Here is a 20,995-nt window from a genome sequence, read left to right as displayed (position 1 = left end):
AAGATGCCAGTACATAGCCAATATTCATTTATAAAGAGTTACAATCAAAGCTTTCACAGAACTGTATTTACCAGACCTCCTGGTGTGGAAAATGGTTTATGAAGACAGTTTTAAGACAAACCAGGTTATTGTTCCTTTTAGAAAAGGCAACCATGTGAGACTATCTGAAACCAAAGGAGTTTTTAAAGAGGTAATGAACAAATGTTTACAGTTGAATTATTTGTAGTGGATGAAAATGTATACAAGAGACAGAGACTCTATATCAACTAAAAGATTTCAGGGGGTCTAATAGTTACTGGATCTTTTTACCCTGAAGAATTACAAAAAAATAACCCTAAACAGGACAGGATTTAGAAGCTTGAAAATGTTCAAACTGAGAAAGGAAAGGGGAGATAAGTGTCTACTAGTGAAATGGCTGGGGTGGCCCGAGAACCATCCAGTAGAAGCTTCTCCACTCTGTGACACTGAAATGTGTGTGTGTGGGGGGAATATTCCTGCAAAGAGGAAAAAATGAGCTATGGGGGGTTTTACATGACTTTGCCCCACAAGGCCAGCTCTGGGTTTTTTCCCCAAAACACCAGCTTGAACTTTACAATAGAGCTAGTTAAGCCCTTGGATCTGCTGGGTGTCTGGGAGGTGGTGGTAATGGAAAAACCATACCTGCACAGCATCAACAAAAACACTCGGCAATAGCCACAGGCAACAGAATGGGGGTCTTGTAAATGTCTGGAGTGAAATACTTACTACATCTCAGACACTGTTGTCATGATTTATACCCAAAAGGCGGCATGTAATATATCATTGGAAAACTAATGCCTCACTGATAGTTAATATTCTTGCATGTTGTATGTAGGAAGTGTGTATGAAAAGCTATGGATATGTGTTAGAATTATGTTCTTAAAACGTGTTTGGCAAGAACCATATAAGCCCAGTCTGCCCTAGATAATGTGAATTTGCTTGGATGACCAGCCTGGTTGTCAGGAGGAGTCCATGAAGGTATATTTATATACAAGGTAAACAAAGTCATCAAGCTAAAAAGGGGGGACAGTAACAACTTAACTGTCACCAGAGGGGGGAGCAAAAGTACTTATCTGAGAATCAATGGGTTAGTGGATTTATAAAGACGGGGTCTGACCCTCAAATAAAAGTAAGTGAATCAACTGATTGTATACACTAAAATGCAAGTAAGATCTTCTATGAAAGCTAATGACACACTGATTAATATCATTGGGAAATGTATGCATTAACACTACACGAAGAATTATAGATATTAAATTATATTATGCGTTGAAGTCTGTGACCTAACAAAGAGAGGAACAGTTTTTCTCCAAGATTGGAAGGGAGGTAGTATGGTGGAATCAAACCAATGGAAGCCCAATTTATATACAAATCAGTAGGGGGATGGGAAGCCCACAAAAAGGGAAGAAAACATGAGGTCATCCTGCCTCTTGAATCAGGGTCAGTGAACTCTGAGAGAGATAAGGGGAAAGAGAGAACTATTTTAGCATGTCTCCTCTAGGAAGACAAGGAAAACCCACAGAAGTACCAGCTGTGAGAAGTCCTGATTGAGAGAAAGTCAGTCCTGGCTAGACAGAAGAAAGACTGGTAAGATATTAACCTTGAACCAAGTCTGTAGCTTGTTAAGTTTTATTCACTAGAAAGCGCATTTCACTTTTACTTGCTCATAATAATTTTTGTCTTTAGCTGATGGACATGAACTCTTAAAACCTATGTCTTTTTGTTAATAACTTTCTTACTTTTCATCTAAACCAGCCCAGTGCTGCATTTGAATGGAAGGGCTTGTTAACTCCATTTAAAGTAATTTAAAGATGCGACTAACCATATTTACTTTTCTGAGTGGTCCAGGAGGGGGCTGGACACTTTCTGGCAGACTGTTTTAGGGAAATTCTGGACTGGGGGTGTGTTGGGGTCAACCTGCATGTAGTAACCCAGGCCAGTGGAGGCCAGGGTGGGGCTATTGTGTTGTAGACAAGCCGCTGAGGTCCGAGTGCTGAAACAGGGCTGCACAGCACACTGACGTTCAAGGAACTGCCCGCGTGGTCGCTGGCATCTAGGGTGTGTGCCACAACAGCAGAGCATTTTAAGAATCTAAGGGCAGGTGGTGACACAACCTCTCATGGGTCTGAATTGCACTCCAAATTGTTACAGGCCTTCAGGTGCTCCAAAAGGTCTCTATCGGTGACAGACTGTGTGTGTGTGTGTGTGTGTGTGTGTGTGTGTCTGCTAGAAACAGCAGACAGCCCTACCTAAATCAAGTATTTATAACCATTAACAACCCAGCCTTTGACCACAAAAGCCCATTTATCACTCCATGAAGAAATATTTTTATCCTGGCCCAGCTTATTTAGCAAAACGATGGCATTTTTTTCTTAGAACTCTTATTCACATTATCCAGCACCACCTCAGCAACAGAGTCAGAATTCGTTAGTGTTTCTGGGGCCTTGGCAGCCATGCTCTGTTCCTGTTCCAGTAGAAACAGACTTATTTCCCCTGTATCCACATCGTGCTACCTCACATATGATTGGTATCTTCAAAGCACAGCAGCGTGAAGATGAGCCTTTTCATACTCAGCTAAATCAGTCCTTTGGAAAATAGCCTTCATTTCAGCTTCCAGTAAGCAAGTTACAGTTGTTCTGATGTCGTCTTCATCTGGGTAGGGGAGCCCTTAATCGTTTCAGCTGATGGCTAGGCACCAGGTATGCTTTTTCTGCATACTCCATTATTGATTAGCCAAAAGCCTCATTCTAAGAGGGACAGCAAAACTTAACAGAGGTCCAATAACCCCCTCCCCCAACACTGTTTCACCAGATGTTTGTTTCTTTTAAGAGAGATCCTTTAATTACACAGAGCTTTTGTAAATTTGTGTCTGTTTTCAGCACAGGCACTTGATTCTGTCAAAGGGCTGTTTCCTTTCAAGGTATTGAGTGCTGTTTCTGAGATGGTCACTACTAAAAGATCAGAGGCTGAATGCAGCACAAGCTTCCTTTGCTGTGGGAGTGATTTGCTAAGTAATTTTAAAAGGGCCAGGTTCCTTTTCACATCGCTAGATATGTTTCCGGTTCACAGCCTCAGTTGTTAAAAAAGGGCCTGCCGATAATTCATTTCTTGTTATACCCAGCTGAAGGTCTTTTCAAAGTATAAACCACTGGATGCTCTGGAGGGAAAAGCCCTGTTCTTAATCTATAAGGCTGTAGTGTAGCAGCATTTACATCCACGACCAGGTACCCATAAGATATCTTGGTAGCATCCTTGAAAGCTTCCAAAAAAGAATTGGGCCTTGCCAGGATACATTAGCCAAGCAAGTGTAGCAATTTGTAATTTATCCCAGGGTTTTAAAACAGAACCACGTACTTTGTGTTTACGTGGGTAGGAAACAACTGGACACCTTCAAAAGTATGGGGCAATTGCTTCACAAAATTGATAAAAGGGTATTTACAAAGCAATTGTTTATACAAAGGTTGCCAGCAATGGTAACACCATACACCCTTTGCCATCCACAGCAGCAGTTTTTTTTTTTTTTTCACTGCTTGGGGCAGCAAAAACTGTAGAGCCGGCCCTGCTTGTGAGGTTCCAGTCTCCCTCTTGTCTCCCAAATATCACTCAGTCTGTGTCATAGGTTGCAAGAGCATTGCCTGTCCTAACAGGTTGAATAGTTCTAAGTGGCCATAAGCGATGATGAAACAGGCTATGAAGATGTTCATATTGTCAGAGACTGTATAACATTCTTTTGCATACTTCCAAAACACACAGACTATTTGACCATTGATAAACTTGATGGATGAAACCTCATAAATGGGGGGAATATAGGGACTGAAAGCATTTGTCAGGGTCTCTTGTGATCCTGGTATTGGGTATGTTTGCTCTTTGCCCCAAATTTACCCGACAGAATTTAAAAACAGTTTACCAATTTGGCACTTTGTGGTCCCATGTTGGTGTAAATGCATGCTTTCCTTCTGGTAGAAATCATGCATGTACTTATTTTATTTTTTTTCCATCCTCACACCAGTTAGGATACCCCCAAAGCCTCTTGTTTCTGACTGAGGGGTAATTTTATGTACTCAAAGAGTTTCAGATTTTTCTTCACAATACCAGATCTCATAGATTTTCAATACCCTGTACCCCTTTGCTATAGCTGCATTCAAGTCCACAATGCACCAAGTCCCCAGAATGGCCCCTCTTCATCTGTGTAGCTGCATCTATCATGCTGCTCAGTTTCCAAACAGGTGAACCACAGTAGGAACATAAATTTGCCACCCATTCTTACAGGTAACAGTGGGGAAAAAAGAAAAGGAGTATCATAGAATATCAGGGCTGGAAGGGACCTGTGGCACCTTAGAGACTAACAAATTTATTTGAGCATAAGCTTTCGTGAGCTACAGCTTGAGCTTAGCTCACAAAAGCTTATGCTCAAATAAATTTGTTAGTCTCTAAGGTGCCACAAGTACTCCTTTTCTTTTTGCGAATACAGACTAACACTGCTGCAACTCTGAAACCTGTCATTATGCAAGTGGGGAAAAAGAGGCCTTGTGGGGGGTGCATTGTAACTTTTGTAATTCCAAAACAATTTGTGAGCAAGCCAAATTTATCATGAAGGATTTTGGGGTATCCGATAGGGTAGTCTCTGGTTTTGTTTATGAAAGGGTAAGACTGGTAAAATTGTAATAGTGGATTTCTTCACCAAGATTAGGTTTGTAATACAGGAAAATAGCATCAGTCCACCTCACAAAATCAGCATCCCTAGGCACCAGAGGTTGAGGCAATTGGACTTTAAGAAATTTGCAAGCACCCTATCTGTTTCTATCATCACCTTCCACTCTTACTCCTAGAAAGTCCTAACTACATACACTTGTCTTTTGAGATACGCAGTCTTGAGCTGTGTCGTGTAATAAAGAAACTTGAAGTTGCCCTCATCGTAGGGTCCTGCATTCTCTCTCAATAACAGGTGACACAAAAGCAAGCCATATCTGAATATTTGATTTGTGAGAGGGAGACAAGAGCCGATGAATAGCCAGGGTCAAATATCTGTTTCAGTCTGTGACTGTTTTCTGGAGGCAGAAATGCTATGGTGTTGGACTGTAAAAATATAAACCTGTACATAGCCCTGCAGACAGCTGCCAGAATTATGTACTGGAAAAGATCTATATACAATTTTACCTCTATGAATTTATTTGACCCTTTCTCTACTGTATCTCCCACCTGTCATTTTCATAATCTTTTTTCTGTACAGGGTGCAGGCCTATCTCAAAATGTTGACATCCTGCTGACCATAATATACAAGCTCTCCCTGCAAGTCAAATGTCCTATATTGGCTGTTCAGATACCAGTCTAGAAATCCTACGCTCACCCCAGGCACTGCAAAGTGCTCCACCCTGACATAGGTCTCTCATAATTTTGTTTTTTGAAGTGTTTAAAAAAAAATGTGGAAAACACCCTTTACAACTTTCAAATCCCATTGCCTGTGGGAGAATGCTAAGCTTCGTGGGCAAGTAGTCTAAGGAGTCTATACATCGAATGCCTGGGGCCTTAACTTTCACAAACATAATTTACCACTCTGAGTTATCAGTTATACATACATCTTTTCAGTCAGTAACTAACAACAAATATGCATCATAACCTTTGGAATGATGTGCTGTCCCAGAACTTTTTGCCAATAAAGGTCTTCACAAAGGCAGAAAGATGCTCCTCTCTCAAATTCCCAAGATTTTTTTTTCACCATAGGCACATAGCAAAAATGTAATTGGGCACATTCAACCCTGTCTCATGCATACATTCAAAACCATTTAAAAAAAGAATTCGGATGAGTCAGGCTTTCTAATGTCCCCAAAGCACACAAGACTGAGGTATATGATGTAAACTTTTAGACATGCATTCATCTTGGATTTTTTTTATGCCAAATCTACATGACAGTCTAAACACTCTTTGGGCCTGCACTATAGACTCCAGCTAGGGCATCTCAGAGGTTCACTCATTCTGTCTGCACATGTCGTGCTCAAGCAGAGGCAGCACCAAAAGCTGCAAACATGGCTCCTGCTGTATAGCGTATGGCAAAACTCTCAATTTCCCTCACCAAGCAACTTTTTCATATCCAGAACCCCATAATAATCTCAGTGTTCAGCAGGCTGAAAGAAGTTTCAGGATAAACCAGGTCCCCTGGTTTTTTTTTTTTTTAAACCCCACTCCTCCTATCCCCACAGAAATCACTGCCTGTATGTTGTCTTGTACATGCTGTTCAAACACTACTACATTGCTGATCATGATAGTCTTTTGATCTGACCAACCCAGTTTCTCATGCAGCTGTTGCCTGCTCTAACTGTGGCACAGGGCCTGGGGCAGCCCTCACTGAAAATGCCAAGGTCAGGGCAGGCTGCAAAAGGAAGAGCAGATACTCCCAAATGTTTAGTGGTAAACATTGAAGTAGACTTACCAACCAGTCACAAACTGTGCTCCTGATTCCCCACACTAGTTATCAAGAAGTTAAAAAGAATCACACTGCCCCCTTTATTGCATTCCACTTCTTTGGCTCCCAATCAGCACTTAGATGCAGTAAAGTGAGAAGTTATTTAAAAACTCTTCTTACTATACAAAATGGTCTTCTGACCATTGATCTGACCCAGGACAGCCATTCTTATGTTTAATATTCACAAAAAACTTAACACTCTAATCTCTCCTCACCCAAAACCCACCCTCCTCTATGTATTTGCTTAAAAACAAAACTGGTTAAATGACCAACGAAATAATTAAAATATATTTACTAGGGTTCAACTGACTGTCAGCTGTTCAGACTGGAGAATTTTCCTTTTCAGATGTCTTTTTTTTTTTTTTTTTCCTTTTAAGCTTGTTTATATCATGATCTCGGAATCTCTTGATTTGACCATCCATTATTACAAAACTTATGAAACTGTTGTAAAATAAAATATTAATTAGGGTGTTTAATATGTTTAAAATCTTAAGACAATTTTACAAAATCCATTTTTCTCTCTCTCTCACTCACACACACACACAGAGTGTGGGGGTTTCCTTTTGCTAGAAGTGTTTCTCCAGCCACAGAAATACATTTTTAGCACTAACACGTTTCACTGTACTCCCATTTCCAAAAGCACACAAACAGCCTACACATTATTTTGCCTCTCCTAGAGAGAAGAAAAACAGACCTACTTTATATATCTCCTTTTCTAGGAAACACTAACTTTTTCATTTGATAAAGGTATTCTATATACTGCTAAAATACATAGACCAACTTTTAAAACCCATTTTAAAACGCACACAAATACATTTATTCACAGAGTAAAGAGCCCAGTAACTAAAAAACCACCCAAAATCAAATGGTTTGCAACAAAATATTGTTTAAAACCACACACCTATGTACATTTTTTCCTGAGGATAAACATACATTTGCCCATAGAAAAAAGACATTGTATATGTCTCTAAACCACAAATAACAATTTAAGCATTAAAACTAAGGGCTTGTCTACACTTACTGAGGATTGATGCTGCGGCAATCGATCCACTGGGGGGTCAATTTAGTGGGTCTAGTGAAGATCCATTAAACTGACTGCCAATCGCTCTCCTGTTGATTCTGGTATTCCACTGGAAAGAGAAACATAAGGTAAGTTGACAGGAGAGTTTCTCCAGTAGACCCAGAGCACCACAGACACCACACTAAGTCGACCCAAGCTACATCAACTCCAGCTACGTTATTTACGTAGCTGGAGTTACGTAACTTAGGTCGACTTAACCCCGTAGTGTAGACCTACCTGAAGTAAAGAAAACCCACCCCTTCTTTTTAAAAACAGACAATTAAAAGCATGGTTCCAGAAATTTACTTTCCAGTAAAGGATAAAGGGATATTGGTACATGGTTCTTCTTCTGTTTTCCCACTCAACCACTGTAACTTTTTCTATCAATTTTATCCATTTTTAGTGATTGAGACCCTGGCCTTATTGTTTTGCACTTTGTTTGGCATTCTGCCCTTTTTGAGATTGGGCACTTTTTGTGTATTACAGATTAGGAACAGACTTAATTTTGAAAATAAAATTTTTAAACTTGTCACCACTTCTTGAATTATCAGAGATTTGACACTCGTTGCTTTTCATTTTACCTTCTTAAAAATTGGCATTAAATTAAATTAAGTTGGGCACTAGCCTGATTGCCCAGATCTCAATATTTATAAAAATTGTTTACTAATCCTTTTGCAAACCATAACATCTTACTCTGTTGTAATGTTAAGGGAATCGTGACATCTGCTTACATCTATGCTGAAGACAATAGACTCACCCAGGCAATTTCAGAAAGAGATTGATTAAATCCGAAACTCCAAGTTATATCAATGGATCTGAGTCAGCTGTATTGTTCTCAAACACATGGTTTGAAAGATAAAGCTATAAAAGTGATTTTTTTTGCTTTATTTTAAACAGGGTTTTTATTTTCACCAAATTCTACTTCAAACATTCCAACTTCTTGTTGTAAAATAGGTCTCTCTCTTTTTTTTTTTTTTTAAAGACAATAGCTAGGTCTCGCAAGTTTTTTTTTTTATTTAAAAGACATACAACCCCTCCAAAAGCTCTTTTGGGGACCCTTCAAAACCCCCATTTTATTTAAGGACCTGCATAGGCCTTGTAACAGAAACACAGATGGACACAATGACCTTTTAAAAAGATATTTTTATTTAGAGATACCAAGTTTTATTCTATTTTATGCTATAAAATATGTTGTTTGTCCTCTTACCATTCTCCAGCTTAATCATTTTAGATTTGTAATAAATAGTCTTTTTCCTAAACAGGGTTCTGGTCTGTGGGGATTAGGTAGTCAATATAATGCAATAAGTGGGTATCCTTCGGTTTGCTAATTTTCTCTAAAAAACTGTTAATGTCTTGAGCACTTTGCACAGTATTTACCAAGGCCACAACTGGCGCTAAATTTCCTTGAGTTAAGCACTGTCATAGAAATAACAGCATTTAATAAGCATTCCAAACACAGGTCAACACACAGGGCCCAGAGCTTGCAATTGACATCTTCTAAAGTCCAATTCACAGAGTCATGATGCTGCTGGCCTGGCACATCTCTAACGCAGCCCTCGCAATCTCCGGATAGCTTCTCCCTAAGACAACGATTAAGGACAGCATAAACAGAAAGGTGTACAATAGATCACATAATTCTTTCATGCTCACAATATGGCACAGGCACAGTGCCAAGTGCCTTCCCTAAATGCAATAGCCATCACCCTCTTCACACTTGGTGTCCTCTTGAATAATTTGTCTCTGTATTGAACAAAAAACAAGTTGGGCCGATTTCATCTTTGCTCTCTGACGCAACGCTGCCAAGGAACGATGGATCTTCAAGACATCATTAAGCTGTAGAAAGATTTTTCAGAAAAGAGACTGCTGTACATCCCCTGCTTTAGATTTACGCAAACCCAGGTCATTCCCTTAATCTGAACTTTTTATATAGTCTATTTGCCTGAGCAATATCTTCTCATTCAACTTATCCCATGGTAACTCAGCGGTGGCTTGGTTACCTTTCTCCATGGGTGTAGCTGTCGGAAGGGCATCATGCTTGTCAGTCTGACTCACCATCACAGAATCCTATAACATCCCTCAGGAGGTCATCTAGTCCAACCCTCTGCTCAAAGCAGGACCAATCCCCAACTAAATCATCCCAGCCAGGGCTTTGTCGAGCCTGACCTTAAAAACCTCTAAGGAAGGAGATTCCACCACCTCCCTAGGTAATCCATTCCAGTGCTTCACCACCTCCTAGTGAAAGTTTTTCCTAATATTCAACCTAAATCTCCCCACTGCAACTTGAGACCATCACTCCTTGTTCTGTCATTTGGTACCACTGAGAACAGTCTAGATCCATCCGCTTTGGAACCCCCTTTCAGGTAGCTGGATGCAGCTATCAAATCCCTGCTCATTCTTCTCTTTTGCAGACTAAATAAGCCCAGTTCCCTCAGCAGCTCCTCATAAATCATGTGCTCCAGCTCCCTAATAATTTTGTTGTCCTCCACTGGACGCTTTCCAATTTTTCCACATCCTTCTTATAGTGTGGGGCCCAAAACTGGATACAGTACTCCAGATGAGGCCTCACCAATGCTGAAAAGAGGGGAATGATCATGTCCCTCAATCTGCTGGCAATGCTCCTACTTATACAGCCCAAAATGCTGTTAGCCTTCTTGGCAACAAGAAGAGTCTCATGGGTCTCACTCACAGGTTCCAACATATCCATAACCGGCTGGGCCAAAGGGCTCCCCTCAGCTGCTCTCTCCTCCTCAAACTGTTGCTCATGTAGCTCTTCCTTGGCAGGCAATGGAGCAGCCTCAGAGCTAAAATGAATTCCTTAGCTCAAGACAGAGGGAGAAGTTCTTATAAGGGACATATGACCATGACCCTCTTTTGGATGGGTCACACCAGTGTGGCACTTGCACTGATTGGCCACCCTGCTCTTGGAGAGGACCTATGGTGCTGAAACCCTCTGATTGGTGGAAGGTGGCACAGGGAGTTCTTAGAGGAGTGCCATGCCACTCCTTCCTTCCAGCCACATGCCAACCTCTGCCACAGAAGTAATACCCCAGGGGGTGGGTCTCTTGGGATAGGGTTGGGTTCAAAGTCTGAGTGGTTACACTACTACCATAAACTCCAACTGATTTCAATGGAAGGCCAGGGCACTTAGGCTCAGATCTTCAAAGGTGTTTAGGCTCCTAGCTTCCATTGAAATCAGTAAACATTGGTAGCCTAGCTATCTTTGAAGATCTGGATCTTAGTACATCCTAGGACTAAACCTTTAGCTTGTGCTGCAAGAGTCTGTAAGAGAGATGGCAATGGAATTTCTCTTCCTATTAGATTCTCAGGTATTTGTGATTTTAATGGAGAACACCTGGAGCATGTTTATCATTTTCCCTTTTAAATGCTTGTGCCAAAATTTTCAGACATGGAGGTCACTGAAGTCAATGGGAATTGCAGGAACTCGGCACCCATGAAAAACCAGACCATTTTTGGTTACTATTTTTATTTGCCAACACCTAGTAGCCATGAGAGTGGGATCCCATTACACTGGGCAGAGTATAAATGCATAGTAAAAGACAATCCTGCCCTGAAGAGAAACAAAAACACAGAGAAGTGAAGTGATTTACCCAATGTTGCACCATAAATAGGCCCCTCCCACATTCAGTCCATTTTGGTCAATTTCAGTCATAGGATTTTAAAAATCGTAAATTTCATGATTTCAGCTATTTAAATCTGAAATTTCATAATATTTTAGGGGGCCTGACCCACAAAGGAGTTATGGGGGGGTCGCAAAGTTATTGTAGGGGCGGTTACAGTGCTGCTACCCTTACTTCTGTGCAGCTGCTGGAGGCAGTGCTGCCTTCAGAGCTGGGCAGCCAGAGAGCAGTGGCTGCTGGAAACAGAGGCCCAAGAAAAATGTCCGGAGGGCCAGGGGTGAGAGGTGGGTGGGGAATGCCTTCTTGCAGGGCTCACCGCAGGAAAGTGAGAGAATGTGGTGACAAGGTGGCCTTCACCTCCTGGAGTACGCGCCTAGGGGTCGGAAGGGTGGCAAGCCCCATGCGTCATCAGAGCACACAGGGCTCCACCCAATCCCCCCTGTTGTAGTCCAGGAGGTCTATGATTCTGGTGGTTTCTGCCAGGACCAACCTCTGACACATCGAGGGAGACTCCACCACCTGCACACAGAGATTGAGGTGGTGTAGCAGGGGCTCCGCGAGGTCGTCCACTCCCTCGGTGGCCACAAAGGACCTGGTCGCTGAAAAAAGTTTCCAGGTCTGGAGAAGGTCCTGGTAGAAGACCGTCCGCTCTGAGGGGTCTTGCAGAAGGCCTCTTGGATGGAGAAAAAAAAAAAGTTGCTGGTCATATCGGAGCCCTCAGAGACCGTGGAGGAAGTCGTGCGCCAACGGGCTCCACACCGGACTACCTGCACCATAAAGGAGCCTCTGCAGGGCCTGGAGGCGGAAGACATGGAACTGGCTGCGCAAGCAAACCAGGCCCTGTCTTCCCTCCTCCAGGGGAAGACTCAGAGCCCCTGCAGAGAGCCAGTGCGTCCCCTGCCAGAAGAACTTCAGAGAGAGATAGCGGAACAGTCCTGTCCATCTCCGCAGCTGCTCACCCACCCTGGCCTCCAAATTCTGCCAGTTCTCCGGTGGAGAAGGATGCGTGGCAGATAAACACCAAGATAGAGCAGCGGACCCGCACTCCACCGGATTGCTTGAAGCGCAGGTGGGAGGGGGCTTGCCTGCCACCCATCCCCGGCCACCAGGCCAGAGCTCTTGACCTAGTTGACCTGGGCGGAGGAGGCTGCCGAGTAAACAGCCTGGCAGGCCTCCACACACACCAGGTCGTCCGGGTCCTGGACCATGAGGAGCATGTCGTTGGCATATGCCGACAGGGCCAACCGCAGCTCCGGCTCCCGAAGTGGCAACCCCCTCAATCTCTGGTGGAGGAGATGAAGGGCTCGATCGCCAGAGCATACAGCTGGCCTGAGAGTGGGCACCTTGCCACACTCCGCACCCGAAGCTGACCAGCTCGGTCAGGGTCCAGTTGAGCCTGACCAGACACTCCGCATCGGCGTACAGCACCTGGAGAAAGCCCACAAACTGGGGCTTGAAGCTAAATGCCCGCAGGGTGCCCAGGAGACGACCGTGGTCCACCCTGTCGAATGCCTTCTCCTGGTCCATGGACAGGAGGGCGAATGACAGACCATCCCTACGCTCCAGCTCCAAGAGGTCCTGGACCAAATACAAATTGTCAAAGATGGTCCAGCCTGGGATGGTGTAGGTCTGGTCGGGATGGACCACATCCGCCAGCACAGATCCCAGCCGCAGTGAGATGGCCTTCGCTACGACCTTGTAGTCCATGCTGAGGAGCGAGACGGGACACCAATTCCGTAAGTCGCGGAGGTCCCCCTTCTTCGGCAATAAGGAGAGCACAGCTCGCCTGCACGACAGAGGAAGAACCCCACTTTGCAAGGACTCTGCCCAGACAATGACAAGGGCTGGGCTGAGGACGTCCCAGAACACACGGTAGAAGTCCACTGTCAGCCCATCCATGCCCGGAGATTTATTGGAGGGCATGCAATGGAGGGCTTCCGAGAGCTCGGCCAGAGAGAGAGGTAGCTCCAGCTGGTCTCGGTCACCCATGCTGACCATCAGGAGTTCAGTCCAGAGCACCCTGTGGGCATTGGCATCTGTCGGATCTGGGGAGAAAAGGTTAGCGTAGAAGGCCCTGGCCCTTCCACACATCTCCTCTGGATCCGTGAGGGGGGGTCCCTTCCTCCGCCAGGAGGCAGGTGACGTGCTTTTTGGCCTCCCTCCTTTTCTCCAGGGCGTAGAAGAAGCAGGAGCCGTGATCCATCTCCTGAAGGAGGCGGATGCGGGATTGAACAAAAGCGCCCCGGGCTAGATGATCTTCCAGGGCCCAGAGCTCCTCCCGCTTCTCCCAGTATGCTGCGTGGAGGGGTGGATCTCGGGGGCAGAGGTGAGATGCCTCTCTAAAACCTCCCACTCCAACTCCCCTATCACCACATCCCTCCGCCGGGTGGCGCCCAGGGTATAGTCGTGGCAGAAAAGCTGTGTACGCACCTTCCCTACATCCTACCACCGCCTCGCTGAGGGAAAGGCATACCGCTGCCCGCGCCAGGCCAGCCAGAACTCCAGGAAGGACTCTACAAAGCCCACGTCCTCCAGCAAGCTGTTCTTAAAATGCAAATAGGCCGGCCCTGGCCTCTCCAAACTGAGAGAGGCTGTCACGGTCACCAAGTGGTGATCCGAGAATGGGGCCAGCTGGAGGCATAGGCTCACGCCAGATGGATATGCGAAATATAAATGTGGTCCAACTGGGAGTGGCGCAACTGATCCCCCTCCACCCAGACATAAGTAAAGGTCAGATTGTCGTCCGGGTGGTGGTCGTGCCAGACGTCCACCAGGGAGCGATGATCCATGATCTCCCTGAGGACGCCCGCAGCTGCCTGGGATGTCTCGACTCCTGAGCTGTCCCGGTCCTCGAGGGTGGTGTTGAAGTCCCTGCCCAGGACCAGGCACTCGTGAGGATCCAGAGTGCCAAGGAAGGCAGACGCCTGCCGATAGAAACACACTCATTCCAGGCCCGCGGTTGGGGTGTAAACGTTGACCAGGTTTAACTCAGCCCCTCCACGCAGGCTCGGACGTGCAACTGGTGACCTGGCACGACCTCTGCTACCCCCAGCACCTCGGGCCATAGCTCGGGGGAGAACAGGGTGGCCACCCCAGCTGAACGGGTGCCAAGGTGGCTAAAGTAAACCTCGTCCCCGCCCCACTCCAGCTGCCAGCTAGCCTCGACGGCTAGAGCCGTGTGGGTCTCCTGCAGGAAGATCAGAGTACCCCCCCTCCCGAAGGAAGGAGAGCACCTGGCTCCTGTGGAGACCCACCTTACAGCCCCTGGTGTTCAACGTAGCAAAGATGGTATCCTTCATAGGGAGAGCTGGGCTGAATCCTCTTGGGCAGGGGAAATGACGGCCTCCAGCAGGCCCCGCAACAACCCATATTCAACCCTAAAGATCATCGGGGAGTTGCAGAACTTATGGGCCCGCCGGTAGGCGGCGAGGCCCTGCCTCCCAGTCTCTCTCCCCTTCCCTAAAAGGCCCTTCACGGCCCGGAGGACACAATGGAAGTCCCCCCCCACACTGGAGGGCAGGCTGCACCTTGCCCTTTGAGCCATGGGTGTCCAGCAGGAAATGGCGCAGCTCTTCCCTCAGCGCAGAGGGGGACGCAGCAGCCAACCCGCTGCCGTCTTCCGGTGCGGTCTCTAAAAGATCTTTGCGGCCTGTAGAGACGGGCAAGCATGGAGCGGAACCCGGCACAGTTGTGCTGGGCAGCCCGTCCCTATCCCCCGCACAAGAGGGAGCAGCGGAGGGAATAGTGCAGCCCCCATAATGTTGGGAAGAGGGGACACGAAAACCGCCCCGAGAATTGTCCATAGACAGAGGAAATGAGACAACCTCGGGGATGGCAATAACATGGGCAGAAGCGGGGAAGGGGGCGAGCGACTCATTGGGGACGGAAATAGGATCGGGGACGGGGCCAGGGGCGAGGACAGAAGAAGGGGCAGGATCAGGGACAAGGGCCAACATTGGGACCAGGGCAGGAGAGGGGCTGGGAGCAGGGATAGAAACAGGAGCGGGGACACTGATGGATTCACGATCCCTGGCAGCCAGGCTATTGGGGTGTGGCCCCTCTTGGCTGGGAGTGGGGGACAACGGGACAGGGGTTAGAGAGGGGCGTTCACTGATGCCGGGCATGGGAGCTGTGAGAAACACGTCGCCTGCAGCCACGGTGTCAGGCACTACGGAAACTTCAGTGGGGTCCCCATCCAGAGGGGAAGCCAACCGCTCCGTCCGGGTGGTAGAGGGCACGCCTACAGCCTCGGGACCCGACCACTCGGCATCGGCCATCGCCTCCCTGGCAGGAACCGGGGCAGTAATAGCCCAGCTATAGCAAGCGGCGGGGGGCACAGATGGCAAAGGGGCCAGGGAACTCCTACAGAGGCCTCCGCGGGAGGGGACTCAACAAGGGGGGCAGTAGCATCTCCATCTGCTGCCATGGCTGTCATGGCCGGTGTATCCTGCTGAGCTCCATCTGGGGGCGCAGCAGAAGATGTAACAGCATTGGCCCCCCGCAGCATTTTTAGACGGGCCTCCTCATCGGACGGGAGGGATCGAGCCCGCGATTTACGGGCGCCATACTTCCCCCGCATGAGCACCCAGCCCTCCGAAGTGGAGGGCTGGTCAGCAGGGGCAGGGCCAGGGCGATCGTTTTGGGGATCAGGGCGGCAAGGGTGGGACAACGGGAGGAAGGGAAACCTCCCCCTGGGTTGGGCCCTCTCCCTCAGCCAGCAGATGTCTTGCCACCCTCTCCTCCACGGGACAAGGGGCAATGGCAGCCGGGCTGCCAGTGTCGCCAGCGGTGACAGGGCCGGCGCCTTCCCGGGTCTCGGGGGTCCCGGACGTTCCTCCAGGCCGGGCCAGGGGGCAGTCCCTCCAGCCGTGCCCCTTCGCCTGGCAGAGAAAGCACCGAGCCTCCTCTGTTGAATAATGGACCCGGTAATGGGCCCCCTGATAGGGCACCAAGAAGGACCCCTTGAGCGCCACCCCACCACACGTTGCTGGCAGCACTTGAATCTGCACCTGCTGGCGGAAGGATAGAACGTGGCGGAGGTGGGGTCCTTGCAGCCCAGTTGGAGAGGGCTGATGATGGAGATGGGTTTCCCCAGGGGGGAGAGGGCAGACAGCAGGGCAACACTGGGCAGGAAGGGTGGGACAGAGGTCAATACCACCCATACGCCCAAGTCCTCCAGAGATTCTAGGGGAACGAATGCACCCTACACCACCATGCCCTTCTCTACCACCTCCTGAGCGGCAACCTCTGACGCTAGGAAGAACAAAACCTTATCATACATCTTGGGGGCCGCCATGACGGGCGTGGGTCCTACCACCCTTGCCAGTGCCCGCATGTACGTTTCAACTTGGGGAGAGGCGGACACCAGGAGGCAGCGGAGGCCGTGCCTCCTGGTCAGCGAGGGGAAGGGGCTCCGGCCGCCAGGAATGGTACCAGATGCGGCAGTTGGGGCAGAAGGTGTGGCGGCATGCAGGGGGGGTGGTGGCCACCTGGACCTATGCTCTGGGGGTTAGGGATGGAGCACCCCCAGAGATGGTGGAGGGAACGGCTGGGAAGGAAGGGGCCACGGCAGGGAGGGCAGCCCTGCCAATGGGAGGTTTTGTTTTCCGAGTAGGGACTTTGCCCTTTTTATAGATTCATAGATTCATAGATACTAAGGTCAGAAGGGACCATTCTGATAATCTAGTCTGACCTCCTGCACAGCGCAGGCCACAGAATCTCACCCACCCACTCCTATGAAAAACCTCACCCATGTCTGAGCTATTGAAGTCCTTAAATCATGGTTCAAAGACTTCAAGGACCAGAGAAGCCTCCCTCAAGTCAACCATGCCCCATGCTACAGAGGAAGGCGAAAAACCTCCAGGGCCTCTCCAATCTGCCCTGGAGGAAAATTCCTTCCCGACCCCAAATATGGCAATCAGCTAAACCCCGAGCATATGGGCAAGATTCACCAGCCAGATACCCAGGAAAGAATTTTCTATAGTAACTCAGATCCCATCCATCTAATATCCCATCTCAGGGGATTTGGCCTATTTACCCTGAATATTTAAAGATCAATTATTTACCAAAATCCCCTTATCCCATCATACCATCTCCTCCATAAACTTATCGAGTAGAATCTTAAAGCCAGATAGACCTTTTGCCCCCACTGCTTCCCTTGGAAGGCTATTCCAAAACTTCACTCCTCTGATGGTTAAAAACCTTCGTCTGATTTCAAGTCTAAACTTCCTGGTGGCCAGTTTATACCCATTTGTTCTTGTGTCCACATTGGTGCTGAGGTTAAATAATTCCTCTCCCTCTCCTGTATTTATTCCTCTGATATATTTATAGAGAGCAATCATATCTCCCCTCAACCTTCTTTTAGTTAGGCTAAACAAGCCAAGCTCCTTAAGTCTCCTTTCATAAGACAAGTTTTCCATTCCTCGGATCATCCTAGTAGCCCTTCTCTGTACCTGCTCCAGTTTGAATTCATCCTTTTTAAACATGGGAGACCAGAACTGCACACAGTATTCTAGGTGAGGTCTCACCAGTGCCTTGTATAACGGTACTAAAACCTCCTTATCCCTACTGGAAATGCCTCTCCTGATGCATCCCAAAACCGCATTAGCTTTTTTCACAGCCATATCACATTGGCAGCTCATAGTCATCCTATGATCAACCAATACTCCAAGGTCCTTCTCCTCTTCTGTTACTTCTAATTGATGCGTCCCCAACTTATAGCTAAAATTCTTGTTATTAATCCCTAAATGCATAACCTTACACTTCTCACTATTAAATTTCATCCTATTACTATTACTCCAATTTACAAGGTCATCCAGATCCTCCTGTATAATATCCCGATCCTTCTCTGAATTGGCAATACCTCCCAGCTTTGTATCATCTGCAAACTTTATTAGCACACTCCCACTTTTTGTGCCAAGGTCAGTAATAAAAAGATTAAATAAGATTGGTCCCAAAACCGATCCCTGAGGAACTCCACTGGTAACCTCCCTCCAACCTGACAGTTCGCCTTTCAGTAGGACCCGTTGCAGTCTCCCCTTTAACCAATTCCTTATCCACCTTTTGATGTTCATATTGATCCCCATCTTCTCCAATTTAACTAATAATTCCCCATGTGGCACGGTATCAAATGCCTTACTGAAATCTAGGTAAATTAGATCCACTGCATTTCCTTTATCTAAAAAATCTGTTACCTTTTCAAAAAAGGAGATTAGGTTGGTTTGGCACGATCTACCTTTTGTGAAACCATGTTGTATTTTGTCCCATTTACCATTGACTTCAATGTCCTTAACTAATTTCTCCTTCAAAATTTTTTCCAGGACCTTGCATACTACAGATGTCAAACTAACTGGCCTGTAGTTACCCGGATCACTTTTTTTTTCCTTTCTTAAAAATAGGAACTATATTAGCAATTCTCCCATCATTCGGTACTATTCCTGAGTTTACAGATACATTAAAAATTCTTGCTAATGGGCTTGCAATTTCAGGTGCCACTTCCTTTAATATTCTTGGATGAAGATTATCTGGGCCCCCCGATTTAGTCCCATTAAGCTGTTTCAGTTTCGCTTCTACCTCTGATATGGTAATATCTACCTCTATATCCTCCTTCCCATTTGTCATGCTACCATTATCCCCAAGATCCTCTTTAGCCTTATTAAAGACTGAGGCAAAGTATTTGTTTAGATATTGGGCCATGCCTAGATTATCTTTAACCTCCACTCCATCCTCAGTGTTAAGCGGCCCCACTTCTTCCTTTTTAGTTTTCTTCTTATTTATATGGCTATAGAACCTTTTACTATTGGTTTTAATTCCCTTTGCAAGGTCCAACTCTACTCGACTTTTAGCCTGTCTCACTTGATCCCTACATGTTCTGACCTCAATTAGGTAGCTTTCCTTGCTGATCCCTCCCATCTTCCACTCCCTGTATGCTTTCTGCTTCTTCTTAATCACCTCTCTAAGATGCTTGCTCATCCAGCGTGGTCTACAACTCCTTCCTATGAATTTTTTCCCCTTTCTTGGGATACAGGCTTCCGATAGCTTCTGCAGTTTTGACTTAAAGTAATCCCAGGCCTCCTCTACCTTTAGATCCATAAGTTCTTCAGTCCAATCCACTTCCCTAACTAATTTCCTTAATTTTTGAAAGTCAGCCCTTTTGAAATCAAAAACCCTAGTTGCAGATTTATTTTTGTTAATCCTTCCATTCAGTTTGAACTGAATTAGCTCATGATCACTTGAGCCAAGATTGTCCCCTACAACCATTTCTTCTATGAGGTCCTCGCTACTCACCAAAATTAAATCTAAAATGGCATCCCCTCTAGTCGGTTCAGCAACTACTTGATGAAGGAATCCATCAGCTATCGCATCTAGGAAAATCTGAGCCCTATTATTATTACTAGCACTGGTCCTCCAGTCTATATCTGGGAAGTTAAAGTCTCCCATGATCACGCAGTTTCCATTAGTATTTACTTTATTAAAGACATTAAAAAGGGCTCTATCCATATCCAAATTAGATCCCGGAGGTCTATAGCACACCCCAAGCACTATCGTAGGAGAGGCTTTACTAGTTTTCTTCCCCAATGTAATTTTTGCCCAGACAGACTCTGTCTTATCCATTGCATCGCTTCTTATTTCTTTACATTCTACCTCATCATTGATATACAATGCTACTCCACCCCCTTTACCTTTGTTTCTGTCTTTCCTAAAGAGCACATACCCTTCAATACCTGTAGTCCAGTCATGACTACTATTCCACCATGTTTCTGTTATCCCTATAATATCTGGTTTCACTTCCTGCACCAGTAGCTCTAGTTCCTCCATTTTGTTACCTAGACTCCTCGCATTGGTGTCCAAACATCTTAATTTTTGCTGTTTGGCCTCGCTCACATTTTGTACCCTATTAGGCACAGTCATTCTACATCCAGTATAACCTATTAGACTAGTATCCACACCGCCCTCACTCCTTATATACATTCTCCTACCCACGGCTGTATCCATTCTTACTTCATCTTCTTCCCTCTCAATGCTAAAATCTGGCGTGGAGATTTTCTGGACATCTCCCATCCATCTCCCCCCAATTCCTAGTTTAAAGCTCTCTTTATCAGTTGTGCCAGCCTCGATCCTAGAAGTCTATTTCCTTCCCTACTCAGATGAAGTCCATCCCGAGAGAACTGACCTCTGTCCATGAATGCCTCCCAGTGGTCATACATCCCAAAGCCCTCCTTGTAGCACCACTGCCTAAGCCATCTGTTGACAGTCATAATCTTGTCAGACCTTTGTTGCCCTTCTCTAGGAACAGGAAGGATCCCGCTAAAGATCACCTGAGCCTCAATTTCCTTAAGCGTCTTCCCCAGCCTAGCATAGTCTCCCTTAATACTTTCCAGCGAGAATGTAGCCGTATCATTTGTTCCCATTTGTATGAAGGATAATTAGGGGATTCTTTCCCGCTCCCTTTAGGATCCTTTTCAACCTCAGGTCTACATCCCGTATCTTAGCACCCGGAAGACAGCACACCCTTCTATTCTCAGGATCAGCTCTAGTTACAGGCCCGTCTATTCTTCTCAATAAAGAGTCCCCGATCACATAGACCTGCCTTTTCCTGGTGACAGTGCTATTCTCCAGTGTCTCCCCTGTTCTCTCTGGCTGCAAGTTCTTTCCATTCCTATTTTCCCTTACAATCTTCTTCAACCCTTCCTGTATCCTCCTGGGGCTCATATTTGGTGTAGTCTCCCTTGAATCTTCCCCTTTTTCCATAGGGCTAGCCTCTCTTCTCTTCTTCCTTACCCTTCCACCTTCAGCGACTACCTGCTGAGCCCCTTCTTC

Source organism: Dermochelys coriacea, chromosome 1, assembly GCF_009764565.3.
Source record: "Dermochelys coriacea isolate rDerCor1 chromosome 1, rDerCor1.pri.v4, whole genome shotgun sequence".
Taxonomy (NCBI): domain Eukaryota; kingdom Metazoa; phylum Chordata; order Testudines; family Dermochelyidae; genus Dermochelys; species Dermochelys coriacea.
The sequence above is the reverse complement of the archived record's forward strand: the minus strand, read 5'-3'. Positions refer to the sequence as shown.